Source organism: Theropithecus gelada, chromosome 8 (genome assembly GCF_003255815.1).
Source record: "Theropithecus gelada isolate Dixy chromosome 8, Tgel_1.0, whole genome shotgun sequence".
Taxonomy (NCBI): domain Eukaryota; kingdom Metazoa; phylum Chordata; class Mammalia; order Primates; family Cercopithecidae; genus Theropithecus; species Theropithecus gelada.
Window position 1 is genome coordinate 25,507,260 of NC_037676.1, and position 13,902 is coordinate 25,521,161.

The window sequence follows — 13,902 nt, forward strand, 5'->3', positions numbered from 1 at the left end:
ATACTGGCCTTGCCAATGTTGGGCCAGTGATTCTCAATCACTTTTCCTAGATGATGTCTTTTGACATCACCGTGAGTTCCCTTTGTCAATATCCCTCGATGACTCCCAAATGTGTGTCATTTGCTTCACATTCAGAGTCCTCCACAGCCCCTGGTCTGACCAGCTTTCTAATATGATTGGTTGTTATTTTTTCTCTAGCCAGACTCACTACACTTTTTCTCCAGGTCATTGGTCAATTTTTTTTGTCCTCTCAAGTTGGGCCACTGTGTCCTTGATGCCCTTTTCCACCTTCTCTACCTACCCAAACCCTACCCGTTGATGTACATAGCAGGAACCCCGCCTCAGGACCTGTCATGACCTGCACACAGAGTGCCACGGGGCATTTGGCAGCAGAAGAACAAAACTGTGAAGTCTTAAAGGGGAACAATCTTAAGGATTATCTCCTCCAATTACTCAATTTACAAATATGAAAAAATGCGTATTTAGCCTTTTCCCAGCTGCCGCCAAGACACTCCGCCCTTCTGAGCTGAGGCCACCTTGGGGTGAGGCCCTCACTGCATCCAGCACTAGCACTATTCCGGGCAGCCCAGCCTTGCACTTGTCCATAGCACGGACTCCATCTCAGAGCTCGCCTGCACCGACTCAGCCCTCGTTCTGCATAACGCTGAGGGGATCATCACAGAGGATAAGGTCAATGTCCTTTCTAAAGCAGCTGGGGTAAATGATGACGACTTTTGGCCTGGCTTGTCTGCCAGGGCCCTGGCCATTGTCAACATCGGGAGCCTCCTCTGCAGTGGAGGGGTGGGGTGGGATGACCTGCTCCAGCAGCTGGTGGTGCATCTGCAGGAAGTCCTGCCCTTCCATCACTGCAGCCCAGGTAGAGGAGAAGAAAGTGGAAGCAAAGAAAGAAGAATCTGGAGTCTGATGATAACATGGGCTTTTTTTTTTTTTTTTTTTTTTTTTGAGTAAGCCTATTTTATAGCATGTTCAATAAAAAGCTGAACTCTTAAAAATGCTTATTAAAGAGATTGTCACAAACCTCATAGCTATAATACTGATAAGAGTGATGGATAAAGGGTATGGGACTCCCAGTCGAATGTTCTTTATTCTCTGATTCTCAGACTTCCATGGACTTTTACTAAAGGAGCTTTATGAATTATGAAATCCCAAATGTCCCTCTTCACTCCTTTCAGAGAAATTGCAAAATAACATCTTGACTTTCCTTCCACCTCCTTTCTTTTCTTTCTCCACTCCCAAGCTCGTTTTCCTTCTCCACAGGCTTTTAGTCACAGCTTTGTGTACAGTTGGCAGAATGGCTTTGGGAAAGTCCCATGATCCCTTTGGGCCTCCAGTTTTCTTATCTGAAAAAGGAGTAGGTTGAATGGATGATTCCTAATGGCCCTGAACAATTTTTTTTCGTCGTTGTTTCAAACCTAAGGTCTTGATTTTATGTCTTTCTTTTCTTCTCTGCTCTGTGGACCTATCAGAGTCATGACAAATTGCTGGTGCTCTTAAAATCTACTCTGGCAAACAGTGCTCTGAAATTAAGTCCAAAAGTTCATCAATATAAACAGAGAGTAAACTTAAATACTGAAGATCCCAAAGAAGACAAAATATTGTGGTTGTTGATGGGAGCATTTATTATCTCTGAAGCAACACTCCCTGCTAAGTTCCATGTATCTCAAATTCACACACACACACACACACACACACACACACACACACACACACACAAAATGGGTGTTTATTTGGGAAAAAGAAACATGTAAAGTGAGAAAGTTTTATTCTTTAGCTCTAAAGCTCTTCACATTGTCCTATAATTATAATAAAGTTTACAGTCTTTGAATGCGTGATTTGAAACAGGCAAGGCAGTGTGCTGAACACTTTCCATATGATTTAATCATCATTAGTACCATGAAGAGTTATGTTACTCTTCCCTGTTTTACAAACGAAGAAACTGTGGCTTAATGAGTTTGAATAGCTCAACTGAGGTCACTCACATAGTTACTGGTAGGTTTGAAATTGGGCAGTGTGATTTCAGGGCCCATGCTCCTTTATGGAATCTCCAAATATATTGGAATAATACATCTCTTAGGAGGATGGCCGATGGGGAGTGATAAAGTGTGCAGCTAGGGGAAGCTGAATTGGAAAAACGCTTTCTCGAACCTCATCTGTGATGGAAAAAATGGCTAATGCCAACATGACTGATGGTTTTGTGCAAATGCGGTCAGTTCCAGAAAAAAATTTGTCTTACATTATGATACCTATATATTGTCCAATATTTCCTCCTAATAGTGACAGTGATGTGATTAAGGAAACCCATTTCACAAAGGCCTGCCTGGGCCTGTGCTTAATGACTACAAGAATGTCTGAGCTGAGCACACCAAAAACTCACCTTGTCTGGGAATGTCACTACTCTGTAAATCAGCGAGGGAGGGGAGGATCTTTCCCTTATCTGAATACTTTCAATTTTTAAGAAGGACAAAAAATGCACTATGAATGTGAATGCTAATAAATATGATTTGAGAGTCTTGGAACTTCCCATAATTCCCTCAAGGACGCTCATTCTGCTTACAGAGCCCAGTTTTGCACTCATAAATCTCAACATTTCCTTTTAGTCACTTCCTTTACATCCCTTCTTTCCTTGCATGGCCCCGCTCTTAATTCCAGGTCTGGCTGACCCAGAGCCAAGCTCTTGGGCCCTCTCTCTAGTCTCTTGCTGCGTTCCTGTCTTCACAGGTGAATCCTGGACTCCCCCTCTCTGTACCCCACTCAAAACACTCATTTCTTCAATGTGGCTCAGGTATAGGTATAGGGTGAGAAAGAGAGTTGGTTAAAACTAATTTACACTAAGATCTGAATGCACATAATCTCTAGCCCTAACCCCAGGAATATTTTCTTTTTAATCCAAGCAAATCTCTAGATTTTGGCTTATGCTTCCAGGCCAGAGACCTTCCTGTAAATGACAACGTTTGGTTTATCCCATCAAGTGTGTGACAGCAGCCAGATGTGTGTAAGTGTAGCACGAATTTGCATGCTCACAAACTGACAATTCCACCAGGGGCAGGTTGCAGGATCCATTCTCATGCTTGGAGTATTCTTCCCTTGCCATGGGGAGCAGGTGCAGGGAGCCACGTGATTTTCTTTGTGCAGCTGCTGACTGGCTGGGGTTAGAGGAGAGACTCATAGCTGTGCTTCCTTCAGGAACTTTCCAAAGAGTGAGAAGAGACAGCAAAAGGGGTAGGCACAGTGGCTCACACCTCTAATTCCTGCACTTTGGGAGGCTGAGGTGGGCAGATCACTTGAGACCAGGAATTTGAGACCAGCCTGGGCAACATGGTGAAACCCCATCTCTACTAAAAATACAAAAATTAGCTGGGTGTGGTGGCATGCGCCTGTAGTTTCAGTTACTCAGGAGGCTGAGGCAGGAGGATTGCTTGAGCCCAGGAGGTGGAGGTTATAGTGAGCCAATGCGCACCACTGCAGTCCAGCCTGGGCAACGGAAGTGAACTTGTCTCAAAAAAAAAAAAAAAAAAAAAAAAAAAAAAGAAAGAAAGAAAGAAAGAAAGAAAAAAGGACAGCAGAAGGGCAGCTCCTCTCCTTGTTGACATTATTCCCATCTACATATCTCTTCCTTCATTTTTCCTCTCCTAGGAAGGAGAGATGGGGCTGGAACTGGGCTTGGAAAGCAGCTGCCTGGTCCTATTCAGGGTTCCCTCGTCCTGCTCTCTCCTTCTCTGCCCAAACCTTCGCCATCTGTGCCCGTTTCTCTGAACTCTGCATTAGTTCTATCCCCAGCCTCCATTCTTCCCAAATCTCTTTCTTCATGAGGACTGGCAATGCTTTTTAGGGTAGGAAGACAGCTGGATAATGCTTGTCCCTGGCCTCCACCCATCAGGACCTAGAGTGTCAGGGCTGAACTTGGTTTAGGGGTGGGTGCCTCTGATCCAGTCACTGGGTGGGGAAGTCCATTCGAGCAGCCATCCGGCCAGCTTTGCTCACTCACAGAGCTCCAGAATCCGGTACAATGCTAGAGTCTTGAAGGCATTCTCCAAGGTTTTGCTGCATGAATGGCCAACCTCCTGATTGACGGATGGACTGACTGAATGAATGAATGAATAGCTGTGTCTCTGTGTTCTTGTCATGGTTCTTCTTCTCAATGTGGCTTGGTTTTCTTCTCTGCTTGATGGCTGTCGCCTCATATTCTCTCCCAACCCTGCCTTCCTTCTGCTGTCTCATTCTTTTTTTTGGCCCACCATTTATGTTCAGTCATTTGGTTTTTTTCTGCAATGTTATTTTACTACCATTTTTTCCTTGCCCTGTCATCTAGCATCAGACCCTCTAGTTTTTCTCATCATACTTCATAGGAAGAGCCAGACTTCCGAATCACCCACATGAGAATAGGAGCTCCTATTTTTTTTTGGTCACCATGGCTATGGTTTTTCTCCTCAACAATCTCTGCTTCAAGAGGAGCCAACAGCTCCTGACTTAATCCCCTAAACACCTTGCCCTGCAGCTCAAGCCATCCTTTGCATGTGAATTTGCCTGGTTTAGTTCTTGGGCTTTGGAAAATCCTCACACCCTAAGGACTATTCCTTTCACTGAGTTTCTTTCCACCATTTGCTCTGCTGCAGAATTTCTGCCTCTTTCTTGACCCTCCGGACACCCTGACCAACATACTACTGGTCAGACTGAGGTGGAGAGAACAGGTGTTTATGGCCAAACACCATCAACATTCTCATTCATGGAGATTCAGAATCCTCACTTCCACTGTAAAGGCCTCTAGATGCCAAGAAGATATTGAAATGAATAATTTAAAATGTTGCCTCTATGTTTTTCCACTGAATGCTATATCCATTGGGAACATCTTACTTCATTTTTGAACTGGGGCTCATCTAATAGGCTTATGGGGAGGGGGGCACTAGGAGTCATCCCAGGAAAGGCTTGGCCACTAGAGTCACCTTTTATAGCTATAAAATTACAGCAACGTTTGCCTCAATGACTCCAATACAAGATAAAACCATTTTTTTTCCTGCCCATGCTGGTCTCCTTCATGAATTTGATACACTGGTGAGTGCTATGGTTAGCTTCAAAAGTCAGTGAGAGTAGGAACTGAGTTCTCAAATTCCCATCCAGCACTGGTCATTAGGGGGTTCCTCCTTAGTTCAACTGTTTCTCTCAGAATTAGGGTGACTTGATGTGGAAGCTGAAAGCTGTGAGTCAGTCTTCTTGGTTGCAGCCTCCAGCTTCTGTGCTTCATTTTACCCCCTGGAAAACTTGACATCTTAATGACAACTTTGAGAGACACTGGGCTATGGTAAACCCTACTTAGCTGGAGTCGCAGAAGGCTAAAATGTGAAGACTGGCAGGCACTTTGAGATCAGCGCTGTAAACCTGTCCTTTACAAGTGAAGACAGTAAGGCTGAAGATGGGAGTAGTTCCCCAAAATCACACAACTGGACCCAAAGTTGGTTCCACCTCACCCATTTCCACTCCTGATCTTTATGTGCCATTTAGCAACCCTACGATGGCATGGAAGTATTAATGGCAATATATCCAGCTTTCACTGAATGACAACAGGTTTTGCAGAGATATGGAGAAAGAAGAAAGAGGAGAGTAGTATCCTCAATAATTGCATTATTTTAAAAGTCAGAGTGTGCTGTTTAGAAGGGTTTGTCGGCAGGGCATCACATTCTGAGAATTGGAGTTTGAATGATCTCAATTTAAAAAAATGTTGACTCCAAAGAAGAAGCTAATGTTCTGTGACCATCGGATAAAATAACCCTTAATTGTTTCTCCTTGTCCAGCGAGTGGTCTCTCCAATGTGCCTGGTACACATCCAATGAGCAGAGGAGAGAGACAGGCTGCCACACCAACAGGCCAAGGAGCTCCAGTGCCAGTAACATTCAGGCCAGACTCGATGGCGCCTTCTTACCAGGAAGAAAACTGCCCCATCAAATTAAACCCCAGAGACAAGCTGTAGAGTCAAAGTTTAAGGGCAGACCATATTCTACCAGATGCCTTTGTGCTGAACTACTTTGGCCTGAGCCCTCCTGGGGTTTATGTGGGGCCACTTGGGCAGCTCTCAGTCAGCAAGAAGTTTTTGGATTATCTACCCTAGATGGTGACCAGGGCTGTCTAAAGTGGTGGCCAGAATAACCATGGACTGTCACCTTAGGCGTGAAACCTCAGGTTCACAGACAAACTTCCCAAGATTGACATTAAATGTGTATGCCCAGAGAGACATTTTCCTGGGAAGAGCCCTTGGCTTGTATTAGCTTCTCGCAGTGGTCTCTGGTGATAGTAAAGATGGTTCAGCCTGGATTCCAGGTAGAGAGGACAAGCTGTACCCTGGCTGGGGAACCCCACTTAGCCGTATGTCCTAATGATAGAATCAAGCTTACCAACAGAGCAAGCAGATGTGACTTCAGTGCCTCTTTGGAAGGACTCCACCAGTCTTTTCTTCCCCGATTTAACTGGGGCCTGAAATTGTACAGCTCTCCACTCATGTATCTGAGTAAAGTCATGTGCATGCTCACTTGAGAGTGTTGGTATGTGGAGTCTTTTCTGAACTTTCTGGCAGAAAGCATGAGTGGTTGGCAAAGTGAAGAAGGTGGCACTGAGCAGGAATGGAATTAGCTGTCCTCCTGCATGGAGCAAAGCATGGGAACATGGCATGGGAGGGTGCAGTGAGTAAGGGGAACCGGGCACACTGTGCTGGGTACTCAGTCCCAAAGGAGGCAGACTCGGGGCACCCTGGGGGCCTGCCCAGTGTGGGATGGAAGTGCTGCCCACTTTTCCAGGGACCTGGGGTATGTTGGTCTATGGTTACTGTGAAAAACCATTGCTCTTTCCAATCCAGGCACGGAAAGAAGTCACTTGGGGAGATGTCCTCTCATCCCTCAAACTTCTGTAAGTGGCAGCTAAAGCTCTCTTGACAGGATCTGTCTGGCTGGCCAAGGAGAGCTCTGCGGAATCAGGAATTTCATCCTGGATGAGTCTGAACTGCTTGAATTAAAACTTGTCAAATGGTTTGTCTTGCCAGTTAACAAAGCCTAAGCAGCATTTCTCCTTTTAGGAAAAATGAGCAGGTCCACCCAAATGCATGATTTGGACCCCAATGCCCATAGGAATGCTGGAAAGAGTAACAGGGGACCCCACATGCAAGCATTTCTCCCTAGAAGACTTCCTTGTGTTGAATAAATAATTTGATTTGAAACTCTCTAAAAAGATAGCAAGATTCTCTACCCCACCCCCTTTATTTAAAATATTATTTGTTCAGGGAAAAGCTAGTGATGAGGAAGTCATCATGTGCTTTTATGGGCTGCTTCCTTTAAAAAGCAGATCTGCTTTCATAAGCCAGTGTGTTTTCCAAGCCTCGTCACTTTCACTAAGGTCACCATTGTTTCACGAGTCTTCCATTTAAAACATTTTTTAATTGTCTCTGCACAAAAGCTCTCCCTGAGACCACCCAGTCTAAAGACGAGTAATCTTCGAACTCACACCTGCTGAATGGCTTATTTATTTCACGGTACATATCACAGTTTTTACATTTTCTTATTTACTTGTTTTCTTTGATTGTCTCATCCTCCAGAGCACAGATGATATGCTCTCCAATGGCAGGAGGCCAGGTTATCTCTCTCACTGTAGTGTGAGGTGGGGGCAGGAGCCCAATTAACAGTTCCTGCCAGAAGAATGTGTATCGAGTTCCTTCTCCCCTTTTTTTGCTTCTTACATTCCAACTGGTCACCAAACCCCACAGGTGTCTTTCCTTGAAACACCTTCCAAATTTGCCTTCTCCATCACCTCCATCCCCAGCACCCCTGAATGGTGAACTGGTTATTTAAAGCTGGGTGAGTCATTTTTCCCTCTTGGGCCTCAGTTTCCTCATCTGTAAAATTAAAGACTTAGAACAGTAATTGATACTACCCCTTCCTATCTGTAAGAGCAGATGCTTCTAGGCAAATGGAAACAGTCAAAAGGGGAAAACAGGCCCATGACAAGCAAGATGATGAAGAAGCATGGTGGAGAGATGGCCAGAAGGGAACAGGGCAGGCTTTGGAAGGAAGAGGGAAACCTGAGGTTTGGGGGAGGGCTTTGGGAGGACATCCTGATGTCTATCCTAGAGATTTACTCTGAGATCACAGAAAGGAGGGATGGGAAGAGAATCCAAAGGCTGCTGTCATGGAGTGCACCTGCATAGGGACCCAGGCAACTGTGATTGCACCAAGTGGGAATGGAACTAGCTCTGTTCCTGCTTGGAGCACAGCACAGTTTGGGCTTCTGGTCGCGTCAGAACTCATGTGCTCCTTAATAATACATGGGCCGCAGACCTCCACATCTGAGGCCTGGGAGGCTAAGGCTGTGCTCATCTGGTCCTTTCCAAGGAGATGGGATGGAAAGGGTAGAAACCATGGCGGAAAATTCCCAGAAATAACTAAAGGGAGGGGAGGCTTATCAAGGGGCTCAGTATTGTAGCTAAAGGAACCTCATAATGGGGTATCTGCCAAGACATGTGTTATGCATTATCTTTTTGTTGCTGATAAGATCAAGCTCAAGCTTCTCACTCTGTCATTCAAGGCCCTTCATCATTTGGTTCCACCAGTCCTACACAACCTTCTCCATTCCTCATTCACTTAACACATAATTTACTTAGCACCGGCTCAGGCCAGGCACTTCCATAGATACTGGAGGTAGAACAGTCAGGAACATGCAAAGGTGTTTACCTTCTATGAGTATCTCCAACAAATGCCTAAGTTGGAGGCATTTGTTGCTCCAACAAATGAATTATGAGTTTCCAATACCAAGGCTTTCTTCCTGCCACAGTAGACTTTTCACTCTAACTTTGTTAGTTCGCGAGGTGACTGTGACCTCAAGCTCCTGTGGTTGTGGTTCTCTGCTGCACTCTTCTGCTCTTCACTCAATGACCTGTCCCTCTCCCCTGTATCTACTCAAACTGGAATCTGTCCAATTCTCTCTGTCTTCAAGGCTGTGTTCAAAATCCCACTCATCCACAGGCCCTTCTTTGTTGCAGTATAACTTGCAAGAAATTGCCATTTCCCCTATGGATTTAGCACCAGTTACTTTTCTCTATAGCAGGGGAAACCCCCGGGCCACAGACCATACCAGTCTGTGGCCTTTTAGAAACTGGGCTGTACAGCAGGACGTATGTGGTGGGTCAGCAAAGCTTCATCTGTATTTACAATTTACAGCCTCTCTCCATTGCTCACATTACCTGTCAGATCAGCAGTGGCATTAGATTCTAATAGGAGCAACAACCCTATCATGAACTGCACATGCCAGGGATCTATGTTGTGTGCTCCTTATGAGAATCTAATGCCTGATGATCTGTCACTGTTTCCCATCACCCCCAGATGGAACTGCCTAGTTGCAGGAAAGCAAGCTCAGGGCTCCCACTGATTCTACATTATGGTGAGTTGTATAATTATTTCATTATATATTACAATGTAATAAGCATAGAAATAAAGTGCACAATAAATGTAATACACTTGAATCATCCTGAAACCATCCTCCCATCTCCAGGTCCATAAAAAAGTTGTCTGCCATGAAACCAGTCCCTTGTGCCAAAAAGATTGGGGACCACTGCTCTATAGCCCTTATCACCATTTTCTGTGCTTTACTTATTTCTATTTTTGGTTGCTTTTCTTGACTATAAACTCCCTTGAAGGAAGAGATTCTTGTCTTTTAAATTTACTGCTGTATCCTCAACACCCATAACGGTGTACAGCATTTAGTAGGCTCCCAACAATGTTGCTGAATGAATGACACATTCAGTCCTCGTGGTTTTAGTCTCCTTAAAGATACACCATCCTTCTTATCCTTCATTCGTATCTCTCTAAGTGATCAACATGATTCTCAATGAATGCTTATTGAACCAATGGATGACATTGGTTGATGGAAGAAAACAACATTCTGAATACAACTCCTGCTTCAATTACTCACAGCTGGAGATAGATTGTCAAATGCAGAAATGGAGCCTGTCTTAACTTACATTCCAGGGAGGTCTTTCAGATCTTCAAGACACTCACATTTATTTACATGAAAACAAGACCATTCTCCAAATAATTTTATACAGCTAAGTTGCAGGCACTTCATAAAATGATTACTTCCAGTACTTATAAAAACATTTTATGCGGTCCTGGAGGAAGGGTTGAAGCCTATAATTCAGATGTGATAGTCATCATCTCCTCTCATATTTGTGGGATTCAAGTCCAAGGCCAAACACCACACGTCTGAAGCAGTGATGCAAACAACCAAAACTGATCTCCCAAGGAGGAAGTGTGAGGCTTTCTCAGGACTGTGTCCCTTAGTATTCAGCTTAAAGGCTAAAGCAGGTTCAGGTCCTGATCCTTGCCAGCAAGGACATAGGTGAGTTGGCTGATGCTTGAGTAGTCACAGGTGAACAGGGGAGCAGGAAAATGGGTTTTTGGTTCTGGACTGCTGCAAAGATGCTTAATCTCAGTGCTCTGGACAGTTCCGTACTTGGAGAGGACATACCGGGTCCTCTCCCAGGCCACTGGCTCACCCAGAGGCATGGCCCTTGCATCTTCCAACAGCATCTTCTAGCTCTGTGCAAAGTAGGAATATGAATAAACCCTTGCTCTTCACTCCCAGCTCCTGCACAGCTCCCTCCCCTGCCTGAATTAAGCTAGGGATGAAGATTGGCTGTAGGTCTCTGCTGTTATAAAGCTGCATAAGATTTTATACAGCTTAGATTTTATACATCTGGACTAGATCACCTGACCAGGGCCTGACCTCCATCAATCATGGGTCCTGTATTCAAATGGACATAATACATATATATATAAGAATTTTAATAGCTCATTTAAAACATGAAAGATGTCTTTTTGGAAGCTATAATATAGCTTCTAAGTATAGCTGGGCAGACCAATTTTAAAATGCAGAAAGCGGTTGGGGCAATTTCCTCTTTAATTTTAAAAGGCAATAGAGTATGGTACTGTTTTGATTATAGACATTTTTGCAAATAGGAATTGGCCATGCCTCCTTCTTTCATATAAATGCCACATTTAGAAAGCTCAGCTTTGCTTGCAAGACACATCCTTGCTCTTTTCAAACTTAACGAAGCCTTCTGCATTCTCATCTGAGAACTGGCTGGTAATTTCAGGGGGAAGAGCAAGGTCAGGGCAGCTCATTCATTTCATACCTTTAGTTTCTTTCTTTTCCCTGATGACTTGCAAATCTCTATGCCTAGACCATCTCTGCCTCCTGAGCTCCTGTCCTGCACACACAACTTTTACCAGACATCCCTCCTGATGTTTCTAAACTATCTCATCCTTAACATCATCAAGCTGAACTCATCATCAAGCTGAACTCCCCATCTCCCACAAAACCGACTCTTGCTCCTCTGCTTCACTTTTGGCAGCCTTCCTCTCAGTTGTCCAAGCCAGAAACACACTGTCATCCTCAACCTTCCACTCTCCAACCTCTTCCACAACATCCAATCACCCAGCCCTGACTACGAAACCTGTGTTCACTTGCTATTGTCCATTCCAGTTCTGGCCACCACCACATCTAGCTAGAACCTCATATCAGTTTTCTAACTGGTCTGGCCACCACCACGTCTAGCTAGAACCTCATATCAGTTTTCTAACTGGGCTTCCTGCTTCTGGTCTTATCTGCTTCCAACCCATTTCTCACACTCTTGCCAGCGAGATTCTGAGAAAGCAAGCATGACACTATCCCTCCCTTGAGTAAATCCTTTCAATGATTCTTCGCTGAATTAAAGATGAAGTATGAGTTCTACATGAAAATTTATTAGGCTTGGGAGACTGAAAATTCACTTGACTGGTTAAGCAGGTAGTAGAGCATGGTAATCCAAGTGTCCACCTAGAGACTCTAGTCAGTGTCATAGAAGAGCAGAGAATTACATCCGCCAGGATGTGATCATTTGCATAACTGTTAGCTGAGCAATGTGGAATCTTTTGTTCACTAGGATGTAGGCTGGCGTTATAGTGGTTGAGACATATAGAATTTAATTTTAAGAAATAAATATACATCTTCTATAAGGCAGTGCATCCACCAAAAAACTCTTCCCAAGGCCAGAGAATATTAAGAATGAATTTCCAACTGTTCCAGAGATAGTGGTGACAATGATTCAGAAAGTTTTGTAAAACCTGGAAGACCCAAGATAGGCATAAAAATACCTGAAGGATCAACAAGAGAAGTGGTAAAAATACCATTTGATCCAGCAATCCCATTACTGGGTGTATACCCAAAGGAATATAAATCATTCTATTTTAAAGATACATGCATGTGTATGTTCACTGCAGCACTATTCACAATGGCAAATACATGGAATCAACCCAAATGCCCATCAACGATAGACTGGATAAAGAAAATGTGGTGCATATACACCATAGAATACTATGCAGCTATAAAAAGGAATGAGATCATGTCCTTTGCAGGGACATGGATGGAGTTGGAACCTGTTATCGTCAGCAAACTAACGCAGGAACAGAAAACCAAACACCACGTGTTCTCACTTATAAGTGCGAGCTGAATGAACACATGGGGGGAACAACACACACTGGGGCCTGTTTGGGGGGGTGTGGTGAATGAGAGCTTCAGGAAGAATAGCTAATGGATGCTGGGCTTAATACTTAAGTGATAGGTTGATCTGTGTAGCAAACCACCGTGGCACAAGTTTACCTATGTAACAAATCTGCACATCCTGCAACAGGTACCCCGGAACTTACAATAAAAGTTGAAGAAAAATAATCAAACACAGAAACAAGTGCATTTGAGGCTGTCTCAGAAGAACTAATCCCTGGTACCTGTTGTGATTTTCTGTGACCCCAAACCAGCCATGTTTCTAAGAAAAAAGTCATTTCCCACTGTCAGGATTCCCCTCTGAAATGCTCACCCAATATCTGCTCCAATTAGGTGATTAATTTGGAACATATCAGATTGCCACCAATAATAGTTTCTAGATATGCTGTTAGGGAACAATAGTGTTCATCAACAATCTCAGCACAGATGTACTAATTCCCCAGGTGGGTGTGGAAGCAGTGGAACTTTTACCCAACTGTAGTTATCAATTTCTCTCTCTCTCACTCACAGAAAAATGTTCATGAGAAGAAAAGAAAGCGGGCATAGTTTGTCGAAATGAAAATAATGAGACACACTATTGTCGTTTATTCAGATTTGATTTTGGAGAATTCTAAATCTCCAAAAAATCCTCAGGATAGGAATTGGTGTTAGCAAGTGACTGCCTTCAGAATGTGTTAGAACCTGGGGATCTGGCATGACTCTATTTTCCTAAGTTTTCCATAAGGCTTATACTATCTAAGAATAACTGAAGAAGAAGGCTGCTAGGGAGACCAACCAGGAGGCTAGCAGCACATTGGTTTGGGGTCAGAACTCTAAGCGATGGCTAAAAGCTATAGGAAGACTGATTTGGGCTGCCCTGGAACTTGACCTTACCATCAATGATACATAAAAAGTATCTCAGAATAGGCTGGATACCCACTCACTGAGTCCCAAGACTGGGGAGTTCAGCATCACACAGCATCCTATTAAAATACTCGTTAGGGGACATTTAAATCCTGAAGTAAAACTTACTGAGAAAGCAAACACTATTGGAGGAGAGAAAGTTAATTATTTTTTGAATGTTGAATGAATGAATGTTGAATGAATGAAAAAGTTGACTGTCTTGCTTCCCTTTTAATATTGCAATAAGGTGTACATTAGAAGCATTTTAAAGAGTATATATATATATAAGAATATGAATATATTATTGGACATGACAACTTATTTATTTAACACGATTTATCTATTTCTGAGAAGGGGACTAGTGTGCATGTATTTCAATAATTCCTAAATTTTCCCCATTTAGGATTCATTATACACATTTTGATCTAA

General features: G+C 43.6%; 1 protein-coding gene and 1 pseudogene across 2 annotated transcripts in view; one reads left to right on the plus strand and one right to left on the minus strand.

The window, feature by feature from the left end:
- ADRA1A (adrenoceptor alpha 1A) overlaps positions 1-13,902 on the minus strand; it is a 111,418-nt gene that overhangs the window by 16,302 nt on the left and 81,214 nt on the right. The gene's annotated exons all lie outside the window — the stretch shown is intronic.
- LOC112629768 lies at positions 54-965 on the plus strand (annotated as a pseudogene).